This window comes from Macaca nemestrina, chromosome 3 (assembly GCF_043159975.1).
Source record: "Macaca nemestrina isolate mMacNem1 chromosome 3, mMacNem.hap1, whole genome shotgun sequence".
Taxonomy (NCBI): domain Eukaryota; kingdom Metazoa; phylum Chordata; class Mammalia; order Primates; family Cercopithecidae; genus Macaca; species Macaca nemestrina.
In genome coordinates this window covers 154,977,752-154,989,884 of record NC_092127.1, presented here as the reverse complement: position 1 = coordinate 154,989,884, position 12,133 = coordinate 154,977,752, and the positions used below count along the sequence as shown (strand labels likewise).

At 39.3% G+C, this 12,133-nt stretch overlaps 1 protein-coding gene across 8 annotated transcripts in view; it reads right to left on the bottom strand.

Annotated features, from left to right (window-relative positions):
• Nucleotides 1-12,133, bottom strand: part of LOC105487701 (ATPase phospholipid transporting 8A1) — a 266,324-nt gene that overhangs the window by 22,476 nt on the left and 231,715 nt on the right. The window lies entirely within an intron of this gene.

The window sequence follows — 12,133 nt, the reverse complement described above, 5'->3', positions numbered from 1 at the left end:
AACACTTCAGGTACAGTGAGGCCTTGTGTGACCACCCCATTGAAAACAGCACCCCACCCCATCCTCTCCCCTGCACTCAAGTCCTCCAGAGTATTTAACACAGCTCAGCCTGCTGTATAATAGACTTATGTTTGTATGTTTTTCTTCTCTAGATTATAACCTCCCAAAGGCAGAGATTTTTTTCATGGATGTATTCCCAGAAACTAGAATAGTGCTTTGACATATATTGGTTGCAATATGTTATTGATTTAATACATTACTAAGTTATTGAAAAATTTTTATTATAAAATTTAAAGAGGAAAAAACTTTAATTTTCACTGATATGAGAAGCACTCAAAATAGTATAATAATGCCTCTATTTTCAGACTCTAATCTCTTTCTCTGCATTTAGAATTATTTTTCTAGGCTAGATTACAATCAAGAGGAGAAGGTGTATTTTTTTTTTTTTGTTCCCCCAAATGGCTCACAAATTGGGAAGAACTGACAATTTAATGATCCTTCTATTCAGAGCATGGTATGTTTATTTATTCAACTTTTAAAATATTTCTCTCATTTTTGTCAAATTTCTAGTTTTCTTTCTACTAACCATTCACATAACTGGCTAAGGTTTCTTCTTGTTGTTGCTGTGAATGGAACCTTTCATTTTTCTTTGTGTAAGAAGGCTATTTTATCTTTAAAGATTTAGGCCATTTCCAAGAGAGTTAACGAGTTAGAGAAAACTCCAAAAGTGGCATATCCATTATGTATTTCTGAGGAGTTTGTCAAATCCAAGAAGTCAATGGTTCTTTCTGGCTCCGACTCCTCTGAAACATTCTGGTAGTATAACTCTTCAGAGATGATTTGTACCATGATCCCCAAAACATATACACCTCCCACGTTTCTCTTTTTAAAACCTATCTGCCATGGTCTGAGGTCATTTAATTTCTCTTGTCTCCTCCTAGATCTCAGTTAACCCTTTTGGTCTTCTTAGGAAGCATCTTCTTCGTGAAGTCATCATCAATAAAAATCTTCAATGCTTAGCTTCGAGTTTGCAAGTATTGTTTCTTTTCATACAAGTTTTCTTGATCTTTCCTCCCACATTGTGGCTCTTTCCTCCTTGCTATACCACAATGCTTTGTCTCTGCTCTATTAGCTAGGTATCTTTTCGGAAAAGGTGCATTCTGTGTTGCTGTATTCCCATTTCAGCCCCATCTCATCCAATCTCAGTCACCCATAATAGACTCTTTTCTCCTCCAGTTCCTTTTCTCAGCCACCCAATCTCAGTGGACTGGAAGATCTTATTCATGAAACCTGAGACCCCAGACTTACTCTAGAATACCCCAAAAGCTGGAGAAATCCACAACTTTAACATCTATATTTTTACAGCAAAGATACTCTAGAGTATCTTGAAAGCTAAAATCCACAATATCAATATCTATATTTTTATCTCAAGGTAGAAATATATCAGTAGAATGCTAGAGTCCTCTGCTGGCAATGCTACCACTGATGTATGGGAACTTCACATAGACTCATCAAAATCAACTCTGCTTTCAGACACTGAAAAGTGTCGTTAGAATTTGAACTTGCAAACACTTCTGAAAGTGTCTTTGTGTTCCAGGCTGGTGAAATACCACGGTGGGACACTGCAGAGGTCATAAAGTTGTTGGAGTCTTTCTCAGAGGCCCGAGCCTTCCAGTCTGAATTCATTATGGTAGTTGGGTGTGGGGTTGAACTGGGTGGTACACAAGTATCCCCGGGTCAGTAGTAAGTGGTGAGTTTGCTACCCTGTACTTTAACCAGAGACAAATTCTAGGCTCATATGAACCTTGGCATGGGGTGAAGTGCCACTGAATCCTTCAGTAGCTGCACATCTTGGGTAGTCTGGCTCAACACTTCCCTCTGAGAAAGCCTAAAGACAAAGGAGTGCAAATGCCAAATTCTCTGTTCTGGGCCTTATCATTAAGAACTAACTTTACTATCTTTCATTTTAGTTGAAAACAACTCTTGCAAATTTCAATTATATGATATATATTCACGTCAAAATATAATTATCCTCATGACTTCCTAATTTATCAATAGCATTTATCACTTCCTCTGATTCTGACTCAAATCTTTATTCTATGGCTTCTGGTACTCTCTGGAATACAGTATATTCTGTAATGACAAGCTGTCTGCCATGACTTACAGTAATGATGTTAATGACATTCAGGTAACTTTTTGTGACCTGGCTTTGCTCAACTTTCTGGTTCTAGCTCCAACCATTTTCTGCCTTGGTAACACCAAACTTGCTCCTTGCTTGGGCTGTTCTCTACCTGGAAAACTCTTTTCACACCCACCTTCCTGGACAGCCTGGGGAACAGTAGTACCAAGACACTTTTCCAAACAACAGCTTGGGGGTCCAGCGCTCTCTTCTCTGTTAGTCCCTGTGCATTGTGATCATAACAGCTAGCATGTTACATCCTAATTGTCTGTGGGACTACTCCATGACAAACTAACTCCTCAGAATGGCCTCTTTTTGAAACTTTTGATCCACTGAACCCAGTATAGGCCCTGACAGATAGGCACTCCATAAATCTCAGTTTAATTGAACTGAATTGGGCTCTTACATGGGATGATTACTTTCTCCATGAAACTAGACAGGGCAGAACACCCAGAAAATAACTAAAGGGTGTTTCAGATAAACCCCAATATGTTTACAATTATTCTCAGCAGCTTTTGATTACTCAGAGACAAAGAAAATTCTTGGCTTGGGTTATCCCAAACAAACAAACAAACAAACAAACCCAGATCTTAGAAAATATGCAAATTAGATACCAGCTCACAGCATTTATGTGCTTCTTTCCCTTGGACATTTCTCTGGGGTGATGAGGAGCTGAAAAAGGGGTGATCATCTCATGGGGCTCAGAACCAGTATTCAATCTAGCCATAGGATACAAGAAACAACCTTTGCATCTCTGTTCTCTGGCAAGAGAGTAATCATAAAAAAAAAAAAGATGAAAAAGGGTGTTTAGAGGGAAAGGAGGAAGAGCTAGTTGGGACCTGGAACAATTAGAAGTTAATTTTTGCAAAAAAAAAAAAAAAAAAAAGGTTTGACTATATATCAATTCACACTGAGAACTAAACATGCAAAAGAAAACAGTCTTTCTGAAAAGGCATCAAGAGCACTAGAAAATGTGCAGTTCTGAGACTATTTTCTAGGAATATAGTTCCCAGAATAGTGAAGATAATTAAAAACATAATTTGTTTTATTTTAATCTTCATTATTGTCCTATTTAAAAACTTAAAAGTAACAGAAAAATGAGGACAGTATTAGTAAAAAATTTTTTTTCATTATGAGAAACAAAATTTAAAAATGCTATGATGTTATTAAGTAAGTTGTATGAGATGGTATGTTATCTCAATGTTTAATATGTTTACTTGTTACATGATTCTTACAGGTTTTTATAATTTTGTGACGGGTCTGCATTTTAGCTTTTTAAAAAAATGTTTGAAAAGCCCTCTCATAAAGCATCAGTTGTTTGATTACAAGTCAGTCAGTCTGTAAAACAAAATAACCTGCATTTCAAGACTGTAGAAAACGATTTTTAAAAACCTCAAAACTTCAAAACGCACCTAGCTAAAGAAAAACAGCTGTTACATGGCTTACATAGAAAAACTGACTTCCATGGCTGAGACTTTTAGTTGCCCTTCATTCTATATCATCTTTAGATGCAATTACTTTTGTCCTTGGCTGGTCACCTTTTCCTCCAGCTCAAAGGTTACATCCCTCTGACTCTCTTGTTACAGCTGCTTTGGCTATATGATTAGCTTTTGGACAATGAGATCTAAGTAGAAATGTATTGGTAATGTCTAAGAAGGAGCCTCAAATAGAAAGGGCAAATCCTTCTTCCCTCTCTTGCTAGCTGGAAGGTTGGTAAAATGGCCAGAGCTCAGGCAGCCATTCTAGACTATGAGGAAGTACACTAAGGTTGGCAGTGCAGTAAGTTAAAGGGAACCTAGTCTCTGATGACTGTGCAGATTCCATACCAGTCCTGGACTGTCTGTCTCCCCCATGACTTCTATTACATGGAAGAGAAATACGTTTCTATCTTGTTTAATCCACAGTTACTTTTTTAAACATTGAAAAACATGCCATAAGTAACTTGCTTTGGATGATGCATGCTAGGAAGCTTAAGTGATAACTTTGAACAAAGCAGCTTAATGCCACTCATTGATGATCCCTTTACCTTACCATAGGATGGAATGCAAGAATTATGTCCAGTTGGCCAGGCGTGGTGGCTCACACCTGTAATCCTGGCACTTTGGGAGGCTGAGGCGGGCGGATCACCTGAGGTCAGGAGTTTGAGACCAGCCTGGCCAATATGGCAAAAACCCATCTCTACTAAAAATACAAAAATTAGCCGGGTGTGGTGGCAGGCGCCTGTAATCCCAGCTACTCGGGAGGCTGAGGCAGGAGAATCACTGGAACCCAGGAAGCAGAGGTTGCAGTGAGCCAAGATCATGCCCACTGCACTCCAGCCTGGGGGACAAGTGCGAGAACAAAGAAAAAAAAAAAAAAAGAACTATGTCCAGTTATGAGCTTTATTGAAACACTTTCTTTCATGAGTATTTCTGGCCTGTCATTCAAACAAAAGCTGTGGTGGTTGCCAGACCAGAATGCTGGGCCTGGAGGGCGGAGAGGCAGTCTGCCTTCTGCCCATCGCGCTGACCCCACCTCATAGTGCTCTCTCCAGCTCTCTCTGCTGCAGTCACGGGCCTTGTCTTTGAATGGAAAATCCCGTTGCTGCCTTGGAGAATGGGCACCTGCTGTTCCTTAAGTGTGAAATGCTCTTCTTCATATGACAGGTATTCCTGCATCGTGTGAGTTTCAGCTTAACTGTCCCAACTTCAGAAAGACCTTCCTGGAACACCCATTATAATCCTGTCCCTTATCATATCTGCTCTGTGTTCCTCCCATCACTTATCACTTTGTCAAATTATCTGTACTTATTCTTCATTTAGTCATTTGTTAACTGGTTTAGTGCCTGTTTCTCCTTCCCATTCCCTGGCCCCCTCAATTAGGCAATGGGGATCCTGCCCAATTAACCTGGTATCGAGGAACATTGCCTGGCACCAATTAAGTCCTCAACACATATTTGTGGAATGAATGAATGTGACAATGAATGGCCTCTAGGGCTGAATAGTTAAAGCTGTACCATACCAGGAGCAGGCTTCGTTCAGCTTTCACACCTTGCTCATCACTGTAGCATACGGGTACACCACGGCCTCTCTCTCGCTTATGACATCAATGCCCCACCATTAAACAAAGGGATCCTTAAGGACAAGGCCAATTCCATTCATCTTTGCATCCTCCAGTGCCTAACACAGGCCCTGGCACACAGGAGACGCTCAATCTACACTTGCTGTATATTGCAGGCAAAGGTACTGTGGTTACAAAACACAATGCCTGTTCTCGTACTGGCTCTAAGGAGAGCTCTCACTGTAAAGTGTATGCAGATGTCCAGATATCCTGATTCATGATTACATTCGTCATACCCCTGTCTCCCTTTTCCTCTCAGCATTTCCATATATACTTCTCTTTACAAAATGGGCTTGGAAGTGGCTCCTGGCCAGCTGCCTGTAGAACTGTGAAGGTCTGCCTCTTTCGTTTACTGTTGGGGGCATGAGGACCGTGACCAATGGCAGGTTTTACTGGATGGACTCACAGTCATTGGCTCATTGAAGAACATCTGACAGAATTTTGTACAGTTGTTCCCTCCAGACTACTTGGTTAAACACGGTAATCTCGGATGAAACTCCATCATATCATAACACTGCCCCACCTCATCTACAAGGCTTGGTCTTAAGACCAATAAATTACCGCATGCTATGGAGGTAATTAAAAGCTGATAGATGAATAAAGACTATTTTAACCAGGAAATTCCTCATAGGAAAAGTAATTTATTATGTTGGATAAAACAGGCAACAGCACAATTTAGGAAAATCATATCACTAATGTAGTTTATTAATACCTTTCCTACAGGGGTGACACCAAAGGGTTCAACAAAGATTTTTATTGTTTTTCAGAAAGCCTTTACAAACCTCAATCAAGAGATCTGAAATTCTGTAAAACACATGCTCGTTCCTTAACTTCAATTTCCTTCAGTAGTTTTATAGATCCCTTAGGCCAGGGAGAGCAGAAACAGATGGTGCTTGGGAGGACTTTACAGTGCCTGTCTGCAACGCCACAATAAATTTAAAAGTTTTGCTGATACTAAGCTTCTGTTATTAATCCTGATATGAAATGATCCTTGCTGTAGCTTTTTATTTTTTAATCTGGTTTATTAATCATTGGCTAAACTATTTTCTCCTAGAAATTCAAAAAATACCCAGTAACATCATTGAGACCAGTCGGAAAAGCAGGCCAGCATATGTTTATATAACATAGCACTTTTCCCCAGGGCCTACCTTGCCCCATAAATTGTTGTACTGGTGTGAAAAAATACAAGTCAGGTCTGAAAAAAAGTTCTCCTCTTAAATCACAACCATATTTGTGAGAGGAGAGGAAGACAGCGACATATTTAAAGTCACAGCCAAGTTCGTCACACTAGTTTCTTTTTCCTTTCCTAAATGATTTCTTATTGTTGCATTTTCCAATGTCTACCTTACCCCCACGGCCCCTAACCCCCGATATCATAATTCCTTTTGAACAGTTAAATATTTCAATAATTTATGGTTGTGGGACACTTGTTAATCATTATCATTTGAATCATTATCATGGGTAGAGATGTAGAATTACTGTAGTGGAAACAAAGTGCAAAACTCTAGGAAGGAATGTTTTCCAAATGGGAACACCCTGCCCACCAACTGAGAACAACCAGCTCTTGGCTGGGTCTACAGTAACTGAAGTCTGCACTAAACTCTGAGATATTTGAGGAATAGCTTTCCGGTCACTTCAGGCATACAGAATGAGTGGAAGCAAAAGGGGAAAAGCTATTTGATGCTCTGAAAAGAACCCCTGGGCAGAGACAAAGGCAGCTAAGGACAGCTGAAGATGGAAATATTATATGCACTTGACGACTGGTCAGTTCATCAACAAGATGGAACTAAGTACTTCGATGGGTGGCACTGATGCTAGAAGGGCATTAAATTATAGTTGATAAGTCTGGAAGAAAAGCCACAGGGAAGGGGAAAGAAAAGATGAGAGAAGAAATGGAAAAGGAACAGACAGGAGTGGGCATGGTGCATCAGGGGACAGAATCAGGCTGGGTTCACACTGTAGTTCAGACACTCTGGAGCTGTTTGACCTTCAGAGAGTGATTTAGCCACTTTGCATCTGTGAAATGTCTAAAAGAATTTACCTCACAGTGTGGCTGTGAACATTAAATGAGTGACCACATGAAAAGTGCCTCTGACAGTGACTGGCCCTTCATCAATGGGGCCCTATTATAGCTGAGTGGCAACCATTCATTTTCTGATGATGTAGGATGACTGAGTTTTCTATTTAATAGTTAAAAATTTTTTTAAACAAAATGGATATTATTTATGCTAATATTGCTGTTAAGAACAGGCAAAAGGCTAGGACATGAAGTGAGATGGAATTTCTCTATATAGGGTTGAGGGAGTCAGGTGGGTGTTGAGAAGGGGAAATTATAACTCTGGGTACTTTTTTAAAAAGACAGGAGCACTTTCATATCTGGCTTGCTTATAGAAATTGTTCAGGACCCTGGGAAAAGTGGGGAAATGGCAGATGGATTGAATGCAAGGAGGATGGCTACAAGACAAAAAGAGTTATCACCTGAGAGTAAGGAACAGCAATAAGCCCCAAAAAGAAAGTACTGAATTCCTCAGAATGTTAGCAGAAACCAATGGGATTGAAAAGAATGGCCTGGATTAAATTCTCTGGGTCACCGGCTATTTCTTTGCTTACTACACAGATTTGGAACATGAGTTTAGCGAAAACAAGGAGTATCTGGCATTAAATATAGTGCCTGGAGAACTTAGTAGGTACACAATAAATGTTGGTTCCCTTCTCTCCCCAACTTAGGGAGCAAGGATTTTCTTTCAACACGTAGAGAGAAATGGCTCTGCCTTTGCTGCAAAGATGACCCAAGAATGTAAGTTGGAAATGACTATAAAGTCCTGATTTATGTGTGAATCTGCATGAAGCTGAATACAGAAGCATGAGACCTCTACCTGTAAGTTGCTGAATTTGTATAATTTGCACCCCAAGATCCTGTTAACTAGAGCAAAATATCTGTGCCCTTTTAAAATAGTTATTTGAAGTGGACGCAGTAAAGAGAGGCATACAAGATAATCTCTTAGGAGTTGGAAGACAAGCTCAGAGGCATAGAATGTAGTGCTGCTTAAGTATCACAGTGGCTGAGAGCTCATCTGCCTGGCCTGGGAAGGATTAATTAAATGAGACCAGCATCCTGTTCTGTTGCTGAGAATCTTCATGTGCTGGAAATCACAAGATGTTGGAGAGATGTACTTATGTGAGCTGAAAGCTGCTTCTCTATAACCTCTATTTCACGGTTTCTCATTTGTTTGTCTAAAACACGGAAGCAAGCAAAAAATGTTATTTGCCAATCACTTAACACTCATTTATGGGGCACTAGGGGCCCCACACCATTAGGTCTGAGTGAATGAGGAAAGAAATGAAGACACAGTGGTTGCTCGAGAAGGAGTTGAAGCATTCTGAAACGGTTACTGTGGCACCGATGTGGAAGAAGGACTAAGGAAGAACAAGACCGCTGCAACGTCTATAGAGAGGAAAAGGCAGAGAGAAGAAACATGCAGGAGGTAGTGCTGCCAGGAAAACAGAATACAGAGATTTCCTTTCCTTTACAAATCCCTGAAATACCTGCGAGGACTGAGGGTCCCTTCAGACTTCTAATTTCCAGATCAAATACCACGCATTCCTCTTAGCAACTATTATCAGAGAAGGAGCACAGGGCAACGTTTAAGGTAGCAGACCTGGGGATCAGACATTGAAGTTGAAACCTCATCTCTGCCACTATGAGTCAGATAGTGATGTCAGTTAAGGTTCCTAACTTCTCTGTGCCTCAATTTCCATATCTGTAAAGTGGTGATTATGGCAACCCATTTGGTGTGAGGATCATGTGAGTTACCGACAAGCACTCTCTCCTTATGTTCATGGCAAACACAACGGAGTCTGCCCTGAATTCTCCTCTGTCTCCTCACATCCAACCTGTCCATCAATCCTATTGGCTCTCCCCTCAAACTGTATTCAGAATCCAACCACTTCTTACCACTGTTGCCCTCCTGCCCCACACACCATGATCTCTCTCCTGCTTTATTGGAATAGCCTCCTAAGTGGCTTGCAATACAACAGTCAGAGTCCTACTGCAAAAATATAAATCAGGTCATGACACTTCCCTCTCAAGCTCCTCCAGGGTTTTTTTTTTTTTTTTTTTTTTTTTTAAATCTGACCATGAGTAAGTGCCACAAGGCTCTATGGGAAACACAACTGAAAATAAGGCTCTTGGTTCCCCTTGCCTGCTGCACTTTTCTCTAGACACTTAAATATGCACATATTTCATTACTCGTTGTATTTACGGTCTGCCCCCTTGCACTAGAAAAGTGAGCTATGGGAGGGCATGGGTTTCTGTCTGTTTCATTCAGGACTGAATCCACAGTTCCTAGAATAGCGTCAAACACACAGAAGAATCTCAATAGCTGTTGGACTGGTTGATTGAAAAAAAAAATACATATATATATATATATATATATATATATATATATATATAGTCCTTACAGAACTACCTGGGATAAAGTAAGCGTTCAATATTCATGAGGTATTATTGGTGTTATTCTTCCCAGATCTTGGTTGCCTTTTTATAGAGCTCCTCTATTCAGTCAATGCTCCTTTAGAACCACACAGTATCTCACTCTCCAAAATACCTCCTGAACCACCACAGGGCTGTTTCTCTGTCTGCTCCACCTCTACAAGGTACCATCCTGGAGACCTTTATTAAGCTTTTGGGCAACCAAAACACACTTACGTACATAATTAGTTAATTATTTAGTGTGGAATGAATTGCTGCCAAATCAACACAGGAAAGGACTGGGATCCTGGGGATATGGTCTTTGGATTAGATACTTATGACCCTGTTAGTGGTGGTGACAGAAATTACCTACACCCTGCATCAGGAATCCTGCAGAATGGCCTCAAGTTCTGGGGGCTGCTCTGGGCCGTGTTTCATTACGTGGGTATCATAAAACATGTCAAGGCAGCAGATGCTAACATTTAACTTATGCTGGCATTACTTACAATAATATATTACTATATGCAATAGATAATATATGTAATGTACAATATATTACAATAATATATTGCTATGAAAGTTAACAGTTGAATAAGCTTTAAGACAGTTGGCCAATTATGTATATACCTACAGATATAAATATTGGTACATACATGAATTTTTCACATTTATATATATGTATATATACATGTATATATTTGGCTATATTCTTGATTGAGATAAGAATTTTAAGATTAGAAAAATATAGACCTAAAAGTAGTCATTCTCGTTGAAATTAACTGAGTTGTCATCTAACATAACTAGTGACTCTACATCTATAATAAAAACTTTAAAAATTGAATACAGCTACGACATTTTTTGGGACTTATTAGCCTAATGCTCAAGAAACAGTAAATGGAGATGATTTACCTGGATAATCTGAGTGGCATTCTCACTATATCCTTATATTGGCATTACTGTGAGGGTCATTTACACACACACACATCCCCCCACATCCCACCACACCCACATCCATACCGACACCAAAATGCTTTGGGAGCGCTAAAGTGCTACATAAATTTAAAGTATTCTTTTTTTGCTTGAATAAAGAAAACAGACTTACATTTTGGACATGCTAGTCAAGCCTACCCTACAGCTGAATTAATCCATTTTCATATTTTCAGTGGAGCACCAGCTATTTAAACACTATATTCAGAGTAGCAGTAGTAATAAAACAACAAGAAAAGAACCTCTGTTAGCACTTCCCTCTGTATATGAAGTGAACAGAAATGTGATGGAGTACTGACATTCGTTTCACTTTGAATTAAACACAGCATCACCATGAGTCTCAAGAGACGATATTAAGTTTTGTGTTTGGGTAATTCTGGGAATTCTACAGGCAAGGGTAGAATTATATTTGGTTGGCAAAAAGCCAGTTAAACTTCACACTTGTCCTAGAAGTAGGTGGTCAAAACCTCAGTTCCTGTCATCAAACCTATTGGCCATACTTGCTTAAACCATCTGGGTCTCAAATCTTTTGTGTTATTCATTTTGAAAATAAAATAAACATTAAGAAATGAGATAAAGAAAGGCAAAGACTTAAGTCTAATGAAAAAGATATCAAGTTAAAATCGACCTAAGGGAAAAGCAGGTCCAATAAGACAGAGCACATCAAATAAAAACAAAGAATAGAATTAAATTTTCCAAATGTCATCATCAGATACACACACAGGCACATACTTTTTTTCCTTCAGTTATACTGCTTTATTTCAGGAAAAGGACTTGGAAACCAAGGTAAAGAGGAGACCCAGTCACAGCTTTCTCCCTGTTCTGCTTAGAATACATGCTATAAAATTTCTAGTTTTCACAATATATGTTTCAAAAGAAGCCTTCACTTTTTGTCAAAGGAAGTACATACTCCTTGATACGTCTGGTTTTGCTGTAAGAGTATATAATGCCTCTCTCTAATAAATTTAACCACAAAATTTTAAAAATGTGTCTGCATTCTGCTAATTTATAAAAAGCAGGATGCTGTCAGATAAAATTTCATGAAAATGATCTATAAACCAGACTGTCAAAAGTGAAGGTACTCAGGCAGTACTTAGAGGCAACAAATACATGAAAACCACTGGAAAGGGTTCCTGTGACTGCGGTAAAACAATGTACTGTCATGGAGCTCACATTACCTTGATTTGCAAGTTACTGTGAGGTCACAGGAAATCCCAAAATGTTTTCCACATTTTCTTTTATACATTTTATGTCAAATTTCCTGCAATTGAAATCATAAACCCTCCTACTGCTGGAATCTCTTCAGAAGGAAAGGAGATCTTTTGACACTCCCCCATGAACACCTAATAACTCAATTCCTACCCGTGTAACAAGAAACTGAAAGACAGAATTGAAAA